This window comes from Quercus lobata, chromosome 10, assembly GCF_001633185.2.
Source record: "Quercus lobata isolate SW786 chromosome 10, ValleyOak3.0 Primary Assembly, whole genome shotgun sequence".
NCBI lineage: Eukaryota > Viridiplantae > Streptophyta > Magnoliopsida > Fagales > Fagaceae > Quercus > Quercus lobata.
In genome coordinates this window covers 61,082,730-61,097,070 of record NC_044913.1, presented here as the reverse complement: position 1 = coordinate 61,097,070, position 14,341 = coordinate 61,082,730, and positions in this window count along the sequence as shown.

Sequence of the window (14,341 nt, the reverse complement as noted above, 5' to 3'; positions counted from 1 at the left end):
CCTTAGACCCAAGACCAATTCCAAACCCCTTGCCCTCAAGGTTTAATATGAATAAGAGATATGCTTATCACCAAGGCTCTGGCCATGATACTGACTATTGTTTTTGCCTTTGTCATGCAATTCAAGACCTAATGGATAACAAGGTGATTGCATCGCCTACAAGGCCTAGCATCACCAACAATCCCTTGCCCAATCATAATTCTGGGAAAGGACTAAGGATTAATTGCTTGATGACTGAAGGGGAAAGTAAGGAAGACCCGTCCAACCTGATCTATGACCTACCTGAATGCTTTATGATGACATGGGAAGAATTAATGGATAAAACATCTACTACCAACACAGGAAATGACATATGGAATGAGGAAGTACCAAAACCCGAGAGCTATCCAATATCCACAAACGGGGGGAGACACTTCAAACCCCAAGGAAACGTCCAAACACCCACACATGGGGGGAGACATTTCGAACCCCGATCAAATTATCCAATAGCCACAAATGGGGGGAGACACTTCGAACCCCAATCAAATTATCTAACATCTACAAATGGGGGGAGACACTTCAAACCCCAAGACACCAATCCCAATGACCCAACAAAAATCGCCCACATCACAAGGGAGGAGACACTTCAAACCCCCACATTTGTAGACTGACAACTTGGTAGAAGCCCTGAATAGATCTACCCAACAAACACCTACCGAAGAAGATGAGGTCCTCAAGCAACTATAGAAGACACAAGCCAACATATCCTTATGGGGTTTACTCATGGCCTTATACAAACACCGCCAAAATCTAGTAGACCTTCTCAACCAAATCCAAGTCCCTACAACCACAACCTCCCAGGATCTGAATGTTATGATTGGGTCCATAAATAGGGAACTTACAATTTCCTATTCTGATTAGGATCTGACCAAGAAAAGGAAGCACCACAACGGCCTATTGCATATTACTGTAGTTGCCATGGGGAAGAGGATATCGATGGTTTTGATAGATGATGGAAGTGCTCTGAATATGTGTCCTTTAAAGACTACTAGCTGCTTGGGTCTAAATATTGAAGACTTCGTGCCTACTAATCAACATGTAAGGGCATACAACAACAGTAGAAGAGAGGTTTTAGGAACCGTGACAATAGAGCTCACCATCGGACCGATGGTCAAAAAGGTGGATTTTCAAGTCCCTAATATAGCCTCATGCTTTAATATGCTCCTTGGGCAACCATGGATCCATTACACAGAGGCCGTACCTTCTTCTCTATATCAAAAGGTTCAGTTTCCACATGAAGGAGCTATTGTGACCATATATACGGATACTCTGACTGTGCCTAAGCCTATTTACAGTATTGATTCTAAGAAAGAGCCATTGACCTTAGATGGCTTTGAGATTGAGAGGCCTAGCTTTGAAAAGAGAGAAGAAGAAGTTGAGATGATCCCAATGGACTTTGCTCCTTATGGTAACAATAATGTGTTAGCAATGATGAGGAGAATGAACTACCTTCCGAGGATGAATTTGAGGAGAATTGTGAGAAAGCCAACTGTTCAGGTCCTAATGATTCCTACTGCCACACCACCTTTTGGGCTAAGCTACAAGCCCACTGATGATGATTTGTTAAAGATGGAAGTGAGAAAGATGGCTCAAGCCAAAGCCAAAGCAAAAGGACTTCCTCGTCCTCCAGAACCTCTGAAACCCAATTGATGTAAATAACACCCCCTTTCCTCCTTTTACCAGTGCCTTAGGTCGTTTTTGTCCTGAGGGTATGTCTTTCTTCCTTTCTTTTATTTAATTTATTCAACTCTTTCTCATCTAACCGTCTTTTATATTGGTGCAGCTATTACTTGTCCACACTTTGACAACTTTTACTTGGAGCGCATTGATAGAGCTCGTGCTTACCCTGAGAGGTCCTTCCATCGTTTGGTAACCCTCAGTCATCTAGCTTTTTGGGGACTTGGTCCTGAGCCTACTACAAAAAACCTTGCCCACAAGGAAACCACTCGTCGAAGTAAGCATCGTCCAACCTTCTTTTCTTTTTATTTTTTTTATTATTTTTTTTATTTTTTTATTTTTTATGTTACTAACTCTATCTTCTTCATTATAGGGTTAGCCACTATGAAGAAAAACAAGGGGAAAGCTGTTACCAGTGGCACCGAGGGTGAAGAGGACATCCAGGTCCAAGACAATGCAACTCCCTTGGTCGTCCAGAAGCCTATCGTCTAGGCTGGGAAAAGGAAGGGCATTTCTAGCTCTGTTGACCTTTGTGACCTTCCAAGTCATCGAGGTTCAAAGAAGCAAAAGTCTGGCAAGACTCCTCTTCCCAAGTTTTAGAAATTCCCTTCCACGACAGTAGACTAAGATGACTCAGTAGTGAACTTGGTGCCCGCCTAGACTATCCCATTCGTCCAGCCTAAGAACCTTCCTCCTCCTGCATCCAAAGCTCCTCAGAGGACTCATCCTTCAGAACAAACCAAGAGTCCTCCCAACTTGGTACTAGATGAGGGTTATGCTTGGAGGATGTTCAAGGGACTCATCACTAACAATGAGGTGAATGCATGCTATAATATGTCAGTGAAGGACTTTAAGCATTCTGCCATCCATGAACTACTCAAGGTATGTAGTTTTTACTATCCCTATTTTATTTTATAGGAAATTTAAGGAAAATTTCTAACTCTCCTTCGTCCATCTATTTTTCAGGCCATGTCAAAGTTTTATACTATGTCCACCCAAGCCAAGGAGCTATGTGATGAGGCTAAGGCTGCCAACGAGAAGAGTAAAAAGCTGAACAACAAAGTTATTTTGAAGAAGGGGGAAGTGATCAGGCTGACTAAGGAGCTTACTTATCTACAAGGGATTGAGAGAAAGTTAAAGGATGAGGTGGAAGAACTCAAGGCAAACTCCATTAAGAAGGATACCCGTATCAGTCACCTTGTGGTGAAGGTTCAAGGGTTCACCTCATCTATGGAAAAGGCTTAGAAGGAAGCCATTGCAACCTTCATGAAGTCAAACGAGTTCAAGATACGTCTGGATCGTCATTATTCTGCTAGCTATAAGGACTTCCGTTCTGATGCCAAGGAGGCCTACCCTGAAATGGACTTTTACTCCTTCAAGACTCCCAATGCATTAGAGAGTTTTCTACCTCAGACAAGCATAAAGTATGTTAACATCATGGACGATGCTTCTATTAAACCTACTCAGGACGCCACTGATGCCAACAAGAACGACCCAAAGTCTAGGGGCAATGCCCCCATCCCAATAAATTTATTTCTCTTTTTAAGAAAATTTATTTTATTTTATAGCTTGTTGGAAGTGCCCGTTGTTTTAGCCTTCATTGGCTTTGAATGACTCAAGGGTTTTTCGATGACAGTCGTCTACCCCTTTTTTATGTTTTATGAATGAATATTTACTTTCATTTTCATTCTTCATTTAGTGTTGAACATGCTATATGCTTTTTGTACGAACGAGTTTTTCCTATTTATATTGTCCATGTTATTTCTATGGTTTTAAGTGTGGTCCGTCCACTTATGAAGACCTTTTATCTTGTCCTGACTGTATGAACGAATTTCCTTTGTTTACATCATCCATGTTAGGATAAATTTTTCATGCTCAACACTTCTACCATTCTTTATGTTCTACAAGTATAACTCATCTATGAATGGTATTTCTTTTGCTAGCTTTATTGTCTATAAATTTGACTTATAGCTTGCATTATCCCTCGTCCATAGGTTGCACGGTCCTTTATTTGTCTTTGGGGAAGACATTTCCAGCATTTACTCGTCCAAGGATTGGACTGTTTAGCTTGTCAAATTCATAAATGGATTTTAAGTAGGCACTTCTAGGTCCATGGGTGGACAGGAGTAGCTGAAAAGGCCCCCTCGATCCTTCCTACCCCGTAACTTCCATGAAATGAGGGGTATAGCGATTAAGTACCCTAGGACAGGAACCACCTACCAGTTAAGCCTTTGCATACAGTTGGCCTAGTTATGTCAAACCCGTGAGGACTAGATCAAGCCAAAGCCCATCAAGACTAGGAAAAGCCTAAAAAGTGAACATCCAAACCTAGGAAAGGATACCCTTCTAGGGCTAGAGGTCAGGGGAAAGTTTCTTGTAACAGGTGCACCCTTTCTACTTGCGCTAAAGAAATTGTGCTCTACTCCAGGTTCCTTCTATCCTGCATACACAGTATCCATGATTAAACCCCTAGGAGAAGCAACCCCGTTGCTTATACATATTAGATCATACCCTATCCCTAAGGGTTTACAAACCTACAAGGGCACTCATGCATACACTAATTGGTTCCGTCACCTAATTGTGAAAAGATAAAATTTGTGGCAAGTAACCAAAACTCCATCCAAGGGGGAGGTGCTACCAGAAAACTGTCAAGATATCATGAGTCCAAGAATTTTCACAAGGAAGATCCAAAAAAGGGTTGCTAGGAGACCAAGCTCCTCCAAGAGATACAAAGGTCCAAGAGATCTATGCTGTCCAAATTGTGAAGATGTCAAGATTGCCAAAGGTCCTAGATGTCCAGAACCCAAGAGCTCCTTCAAGAGATCCAAAGGTCTAAGAGATCCACGCTATCCAAGAGCTTCCTCGAGAAGTTCACGTTGTCAGAGGCCGAGTTTTTTCCCTCACAGTCACATTTCTTGTATTGTAAAAGGCCCATTATTGGAGCCACTGAACCAAGCATTGTAAAAGAAAAGTTTGTACAAACATGTAATCAAAGGAAGGGTCCTTCCCGCATTGTTGAACATATCATGAAAGTTTCGGTTACTTGCTAGTCTTGTGCATTAATCTTGCATCATAGTAGAAATTCACCATGATAAATACCTGATCAAGGGTGCAAAGCCAATTTTTTCTGAAAATGGTAGGTGCATGTTAAATACCAAGAGCATAAACTAACTTGATTTTGGTGTTGTGTTTCCATTTTGTTAAATGCACCCCATTTCTTTCACTTCTCACTTTCTCAGGATCAAAAGATTGCTAAAAAGAAACAGTCTATGCTATCGCCACACCGTGATCCCATTATCACTAGGTCTCACAAGAGAGAGATATCTACTAGTGGTACTTCTCCCCATGAGGAAACTGTTCAGGAGGTTGCTCTTCTAAAAGAGCAAGTGTTAGAATTGATGCGCATGGTGCAACAACTAGTTGTAGGAGGAGGACTAAAGTCTTCTGGTCATAATCAAGGGGGTCCCTAAACTAATAATGAAAATCAGTCTTCACCAGTATAGGAACGAGGTCACTATGTACCGCCCCAGCGCAATGACCAGGAAATAAATCTTTCTAAGGATAAGAACCCCGAATCTGGGATTGGCCAAGTCAAGAGACAAGTGGAAACTCTAGCCGAGAAGCTTCGCATCATTGAAGGCTCCAGCATCCATGAAAGCGTTGATCTAGACAGTCTGACCAACTTCCCTTAGGTCATTATGCCTCCCAAGTTCAAGGCACCAGAGTTTGTCAAGTACGATGGTACTGGAGATCCATGCGCCCACTTGCGCATGTTCTGTAGGAAGATGGCTCCTTATGGGGATAATCACCTTCTACTCTGCCAGATTTTCCCTGATAGCTTGACCAGCCCCGCAGTAATATGGTACATGAGACTGCAAAAAGACCACCGACTGGAGGGAGATGGCCAATTACTTTTTGGAATACTACAAGTTCAACACCGAGATAGCTCTTAACCGCATAGTTCTTATGAGGATAGAAAAGAAGAATGGGGAATCTTTCCGAGAGTATGCCCAAAGGCGGCGTGAGCTAGCCGCACAAGTGCAACCTCCCATGATGGAAAATGAGATGATCAAATGGTTCATTGACAACCTCAAGCCTCCTTACTATAAGAAGATGATCAACGCCCAAGTCACTCATTTTGCTAGCCAGATTCTTATTGGGGTGCGTATCGATGAGGGTATTAAGACCAAGAAGATCGTTGACCTGACTATCCTCTATTCTCTGATGGAACAACAACTCAAGGGAAGTGACACCAAGGTCGAAGAAGGAGATGTTCATATGGTGGCTGAGGATAGGGGGTACAATTGGCTAAGTCGTTACCCATCCGAAAGGCCAAAGGAAATTCACATCTCATGGGGAATCTAGGGAAGAAGCCAAAGAAGTCCCACCACTTCCCCATGTCAGTTACCGAGTTATATTCCTCTCCTTTAAATGCCGGCTTAATCACTCTAGTCGTCCCTAAGCCGGTCACCAATCTTCCATAAGGTTACGACCCCTCAAAGACTTGTAAGTTTCACTATGATGCTCCAAGGCATTCAACATAAGAATGTCGCCTATTAAGGCATAAGATCCAAAGCCTGATTCATAGCGGTGCCTTATTATTCAAGGATGCTATGTAGCCCAAAGTTGCCACCACCACGACCTTTGATGCTCATGGCGAGGAGTGAATGCAATAATAAGAAAGGAGGATGATTGTCCTGATCTAGAAGATCTACATAGGTACCTGGATGACCTTTTTGTGGCTCTAGTGGATCTAGGGTACATACGCCCAAAGGAATTGAAAAAGCAAGTAAATATGGGTGAGACTTGTAAATACCATTCAGGAGCACGGGGACACTCGTTAGGAGATTATGACAAGTTCAACAAGGAGCTCCAATGCCTAATTGATGTAGGAATTATTTAGTGGGGAAAATTAGAAGAAGTTGAGTCTTGTATGGCCTCTGACGGGTAGCTTACACTTGCTGGGTTGAATTCAAGGATTGAGCATTTGGAAAATCAGCAGGATAGACTTCTTCACCTTGTGCATCGACTGATTGACCTTTGCATTGACACCTCAATGAGTGACTTGACCTGTGGAGTTGATGTTGTGGATGCCCTAGCATCTATAGGACATGCCAATGAAAGATCATATGTTGGAAAGAGATCTAAGGGGTCTTAAAGGCAAAAGAGTCACATGGCTCCCACAATCTGAACCCCTCAAGGAATGAGCCAACCAAGGCAAAGTCAATCCAAGCAAAATGATGTCGCTCCTACAAGGCAAATGGTACCAGCCCGACAAGTCCAAGAGGCACTAGAAAAGTTTCCTCCCCTTGCTATGCCGATTTCACAATTATATCATATATTGTTGAAAGAACACCTAGTGGCCCTAATTTTGCTGAGACGTATAATCAATTCCCCTCCAGGTGAGTTTGGCTCGTTCAAGACATGTGAGCACCACTTTGGTTGCCCAGGACATAGCCTAGAAGAGCGTAAGCCCCTTAGAGGACGATTCAAGGCCTGATCGACAATAACATCATTCAATTTGAAAATGGCACACTCACCGATTCATCTCCAACGAGTTGTAAGGGTCTGGTTAATGTGTTGATCAAGAACAGAGGACAAGAGGGCTCATTCATTACAGGCCTCCCTACGGCTCCATATCCTCATGGAGTATCATATCCTTCTCTATTACTGAACAAAGGCAATCCAGGGAGCGACATTTCCCAATCAAGTGGTACAACTGCCTTCGACCTTTTGTCAGTCCCGTTATCCATGCTATTACCAATACTGTTAGGTAGAATTGGTGGCATCTGAGATCTAACCAAAACTTTCATCAGAGACTTACAATTCTGAAAATCATTGCGACTATCATAGAGCGATGGTTGGCCACTGCACTGACATGTGCGAGCCACTCAAACAGAAGGTTCAAGGTCTTATCAAAGGTAGGTTGTTAGAGCCTGAAGTGCATATGTCCACATCAACTGGAGAACTAGATATTGAGACGGTCCTTACAAGGAAATCAAGGTCTAGAATTGATCCTTAAAAGCTTGAGCTTATACACTCGAGCAGTTGGACAATCGAGCCACATTTCATAAGAGCACACCCAACTTAAGGCAACGCCAAGTTGGCCATATGCTGTGGAAGAAGTCCCCAACACCAAACATCATCTCACTATCTTTATGTTTTTGTTATTCTTGTATTTCCTGTTTCCTTTATGTCATTACGTTTGAGCATGAGACAATTTTAATTCAGTTTGTAATTAAGCTTTGAGACTCTTCCTGAGCCCTAAGCACACTACCTGAGTGCCATGCGCGATGATGATCCTTTTTATTAGTATAATATTTTGTTCTATTAGGGCTTGTTTTTCTTGGACGGTTTCTAACCTCCCCTCTTTGTTTCCATGGTTGACTCAATAGGGTAAAATATGGAAAGTCCCAACATTTCTACACGAGCGTTACCAAAATCTTAAGGACATGATCCAAATTTAATCCCAAGCACAAAATAATGAACGAACGACAGCTTCAAGATTCCAATCTTGGTGGGAGACTCATGGATTTAGCTATTCTCATTATGATACTGAGGCAGATTTTTAGTGGTCACATTCCTATAAGACCACTAAAAATCCAACTTGTGCAACCTCCACATTATCCATGAAGGCTAGCTACCACAAGCCTAGAAGCAGAATTTTGCCAAAAATCAGAGTTGATCCGTATAGTTGGCAAGATCCTTTGTCAAAGTATCTCAAAAGGGTGAAGAGAACCCCACATCTCTCAAGCAAGATCAATTGGCTCAAGTTTCATTAGCATCAGCTTGCCTCAGTAGGCTTTTCCTTTGAGTCTTCCCCTCAGAAAAGTCTTCTTTTTACCTTCGGGTTGTCTAGGTCTTTCCTTCGGGTATTCCCCTAAGACAAAATCTTCAAGTTCCCTTCAAGAAAAAAGTCATCTTGCCTTCGGGTAGTCTAGGTGTTTCCCTTGGGTATCCCCTATGACAAAATCTTCTTTCCCCTTTTTTGGGTAGATTAGGGAGTTCCATCAGATTCCCCTCAGAAAAAGATCTTCCTTTCTCTGGGTCTTTCTAAACAAAATCCTCTATTTCTCCAAATATTCTAAGATGTCTTTAGGTATATTGATATGTTAATCCTTACACCCTTCAACTGAAAATCTCACCAAGTTGTTAAATCGATTAAGAGACCATGGAAAACGTCACACTGAGGCAAACTTTTTAGCACGGTCTCCCCTTTTCCACCTTACAGAATGGACTTCTTTTCAATAGCCTCAACAGCATCTTGAATTTTAGCGAGGACCACAGTCGCAATTTCTTTGCAAGGCCATCAGAAGATCCTTTTGCTTGCTCAAAGTATTCCTTGGAAGCCCGACTTCCGCGTTGACAATACAGAAAGACGAACCAAGCCTACATTCAAGGGGAATCATGAACTATCTCCAATTTTATCAAATCTTGCCATGAGCAAAGCATTCATTTAACTCGGACCATTTCCTTCTTAGGATCATTCCAACGGTATCAGGACTACCTCAGTCATGGTTATTCACTTGACAAATCTCAAATCCATGAGAAATCAGCTCTAACTACTTCAGCAGTACAACGTCAGAACTTGCTTATAGTAAGTGCCCACATGTGAGCCATGGAGGAAGAGTAAAGGGATTAAATTTGGTCGAATAAGAGCCAAAATGCTTCCAATTTTATCGGGTTTGTCATAGCCTGGACATGTCACTAGCTCCCTTCAATCAATTTCCTTTTCAGGGACATGCTTTAATCAAGCCAAAGAGACGTCATTCACATCTCATTCTTCAAAGAATATTGACGACCAGACATCTGAGTATTTGTGATAGAACCATTCACCTGTTCAACATCTAGGCGACAGTGCCCCATCAAAATTTTAGGGAATTGCATTAACATCCCTCTTGTCATTCTCATGTTGCCCTTCTTAGATCCTTAATGTGACGTGTTTGCCTTGACATGTCATTTCACCGATTGACATGAAAATGAAGTTTGTTACTTGTGCCTTACAAGAATCTAGAAAATCTTCATCCCAAGAAGTATACCAAGCGTGGAATCAATCACCTAAGGTTTCTTTACGAAGGGAAGAGCTCCATCTCCTAAGTGGATCTTTTCGAAAGCCTTTGGATATTGGGAATGCCATCCATTTGAAACACTGGAACCCAAGTTTGGCCTTGTCACTACATCCCAAACACTGTCTCAACAAAACCTTATCTCATTCTACTTGGCTTAGGTTTGTTGCAATCTTGTACACATTTTTCAAAAAGAAAAGAGAGATTTTTCAAAATAAGATCAAAGCATAAATGTTCAAATCAAAACATCAAATCATGAAAATCTGTGTTTTAAAGCACATGCATCTTCTAAGAGTGGAAAGTCAATGCCAAAACCCCTTTTGTGGGAAAAGAGTTGTGGTTGTCGCTTAACAAGAATAAGGGGCATGTGATCCCCAAACACTCACCTCATGATATCCCATCTCAACAACTCCACATTCTTGAAACATTAACCACTTTTGCAAAATGCACATTCAATTCTAAATAATCAACCCCCCCTGGGGAGGTCCTACCCAAGATTGGTGTGGACCCTGAATCAGCGAATGACCTTATGTTCAAGTTCCATTGACCAATTGATTAGATTTGAAATAATGGAGGCATTTGTTTCAGCTATCCAAATAGTTATATCACTTGATAGCCCTTTTGAGCCAAAAAGAAAATGTTTTTTAAAACTCACCCGAATTTATAATTTGGTACATAAGCTCCTAAGGCTAAGAAGTAAGTGTTCAAGATGATGGAGAAAGGCATTCATTTCACTACCGTCCCACTTACAGAGAAATATCCCCTGCTTGCCCAGTTGAGTCTGTTGAATTCTCTTCTTGATTTAACCCAACCAAGGATTACCCCTCACACTAGGGTAGGTTAGATGGTTAGAAGGACCTTATGCTAGGTAACTTCCAATATTTGAGTCCATCAAATGAGTCTCTAATTGAAAAAAAAAAAAAAATTGAGAAAAGAGCCCAAATCGAATGATAAAAGTCATGGGCCAGTCAAGTCTAATGAAGTCCCAAGCAAAGAAAGGGCAAAAGAAAAATTCAGCCTGAAACAATCAAGAAATGCAGGCCAAAGAAAATCAAAATAAAAGCCCAAAAAAATGAAATGGGAAAAATTCAAGAGATGGACTCAAATTGAGGATATAGCTGAGCATGGAAGGCAACCAAAATGCTTTTGATGAAGTGTAATCCTTGACTTTAGAAAATATCCTCCCGTAAGCTGAGGAAACCCATATCCTTACATTACTGTCCTGAGAAAGTCCTTCCTGATTGAGAGCGACTACTTAGCCTATGGAGCTTATGCCAAATAATCACCCACATGTGAAAATTTTGAGCCTGATATCCTTCATTTCAAGCACTCAATTAACCTCAAGGCCATGTTACAACCAAATGAAAGACCTCACTGATCACTGAGGATCGGTTGGTCATGGCACATTGAACATTTGGCCAATCATCGATGATGGAATCATCCGCATATGCCAAGGCGTCATGCCTCAAAAAGGGTAGGGTCCTCTCCCAACCCACCTGAAGAGCTCAAAAAAAAAAAAAAAACAAAAAAAAAAAAAAAAAAAACAAACAAACAAACAAACAAACACATCATTCATGTTTTCCCTACATAGCTTAAAAAGGGACACCCACTCATTTGGTAAGCACAAGCACTTTGCTAAAAATCCTCGCTTGCAAGCATGTTCCCTATGCAGGGTAAATGATAGCCATCAAGCACATACACTCACAAACCATATAGGAAACATGGCCTTAATGAGCCCCTCTTATGGTACATGCATTTAAACAGATTTTCATGATCATGAATGAATTTCCAAAATTTGTGAACCTGGTTTTTAAAACCAATCGAAATAGAAGGGAAAAATGATAACCCTCAAAGATTTCAAATGAAAGGATTTCGGATCCTCCAAAATTTTCAAGTCCAAAAACAAATCCTTGAGGGTTATTCGTTTCTTCCCAAGGAATTTCCAGAAATAATGAGGTGAAGGAACTTCTCCACGCTTCGCTTCCACAGTGAAGGAACTTCTCCACGCTTCCATGGCGTAGGAATCATTATGGTGCTTGATACCCAACAGCGGATCAGTACAATCATACATGCTTCTATAGCATAGGACCCTTTCTACACTTCCACGGTGTAGGAACTTCTCCACGCTTCCACGGTGTAGGAATCATTATGGTGCTCGACACCTAACAATGGATCAGCACAATCATCCATGCTTCCACCATATAGGACCCTTTACGCACTTCCACGGTGTAGGAACTTCTCCACACTTCCACGGCGTAGGAATCATTATGGTGCTTGATACATAACAACGTATCAGCACAATCGTCCATGTTTCCACAGTATAGGACCCTTTCCACACTTTCATGGTGTAGGAACTTCTCCTTTCTTGTTCCAGGAGTCTATTATGGTGCTTGATACCCAACAATGGATTAGCACAATCATCCATGCTTCTGTGATATAAGACCCTTTCCATACTTCCACGGTGTAGGAACTTCCCCACGCTTCCATGATGCAATAATCATTATGGTGCTCAATGCTCAACAACGAATCAGCACAATCGTCCATGCTTCCATGGTATAGGACCCTTTTTGCACTTCCACGATGTAGGAACTTCTCCACGCTTCCACGGCGTAGGAATCATTATGGTGCTCGATACCCAACAACAGATCAACACAATCATCCATGCTTCCACGGTATAGGACCCTTTCCGCACTTCCACGATGTAGGAACTTCTCCACGCTTCCACAACGTAGGAATCATTATGGTGCTTGAAACCCAAAAATGAATTAGCACAATTGTCCATGCTTCCCCGGTGTAGGACCCTTTCCATGCTTCAATGGTGTAGGAACTTCTCTTCTTTTGTTCTAGGAGTCATCATGGTACTCAATACCCAACAACGAATCAACATAATCGTCCATGCATCCACGGTGTAGGACCCTTTCCACACTTCCACGGTGTAGGAACTTCTCCTTTCTTGTTCTAGGAGTCATTATGGTGCTTGAAACCCAACAACAGATCAACACAATCTTCTATACTTCCACGATGTATGACCCTTTCCACATTTCCATGGTGTAGGAACTTCTCCTCTCTTATTCAAGGAGTCTATTATGGTGTTGATATCCAGCAACGGATCAGCACAATCTTCTATGCTTCCACGGTATGGGACCCTTTCCACACTTCCATGGTGTAGTAACTTGTCCATGCTACCACAATGTGGGAACTTGTCCACGCTTCCATGGTGTGGGAACTTGTCCACGCTTCCATGGCATAGGAATCATTCATCAGGCGTGCTATTCGGATATCCTCTATCTCTGACTAATCTGATTTTGGGGTTAACTAGTGGCAGTGCCGTACATCTCACCATCCCACAATCACCAATTTCCTAAAGAATCCTAAGTTCCCCATCTCCAGGTATGTCCCTTTACTTTGCCTAGCATTTTATTTTCTGCATCCATAGTATCAAGAATTTGCATGTTTTTCTACCTAGCCCAAAAGAAAAAAAGTATAAATATATATATATATATATATATATATATATATATATATAGCATGCTTTCCCAGTTGCATTGCAACTAACATTTTTCAAAAAAAAGAAGAGAAGAAGAAAAATAGGCACTGACCTCAAGTCTAGAAAGTGTTTCAGAAGTAGCTGCAGCAGCTCGACCGCCTCATGTAAAGAACTGGTCTCGATCCATGAATAGCCTTGGCACATAATTTAGGGGCGGCAAAATGCAGAATCATGTTCTTTATTTGAAAACCTCTCATTACACTCAAGATATCAGATAAAGAAGGGGCCAACTATTGATACCGTATTTTGTCCACCCTCAATTTGCATGCCGAACCCTGAAAAACCCAAAAATATCATTTTCTCTCTATGGGGTCACAAGAACATATATAATGGCGTGGCACAACCCATTCGAGCATGGAAGCGCTCAAAATGCTTTTTTAAAGCAAAAATGAGTAAAATGCCCCTGGTTAGCCCTGGGTTAACCAAAGGTCAAATAAGATCAAAATCCTCACCAAGGAAGAAGATGATGGGATTGAACTGGGGATTAGTTGTACGAAGGCAGCCAGAGCTCTAGGGAAAAACTGTGTGGTTTTGAAAGTCCTTACCCAAAGAAGTATAAGCCTGGATGCTCTAAGGAAGAACTTGAGAATGTTGTGGAAGCCCAATAAGAGTCTTCAAATCTCTGAGATTGAAGATGAGCTCTTCATGGCGGAATTTGGGGACACGAAAGACAAACAAAGGGTACTGAATATGTGCCCCTGGAGCTTTGAAAAACAACTGGTGATTCTTCAAGAGTTCGAAGGGGAACTAGTGCCGAAGGATATTGTGATGAGGTGGTCGCCATTCTGGGTTCAGATTTTTAACCTGCCCCTAAAGAGCAGAACAAAAGAAACGGGTTGGATGATCGGAGCGAAGTTAGGGGAGGTAATGGAGGTTGATGTGCCAGATTCAGGGGTCCAATGGGGGAAGTGCCTGCGCGTAAGAGTTCGTATTGACGTCTCTAAGAGACTAGTTCGTGGGAAGAAAGTTATCATTGAGGGAGGGGAGAGCTAGTGGGTTCAATTCAAGTACA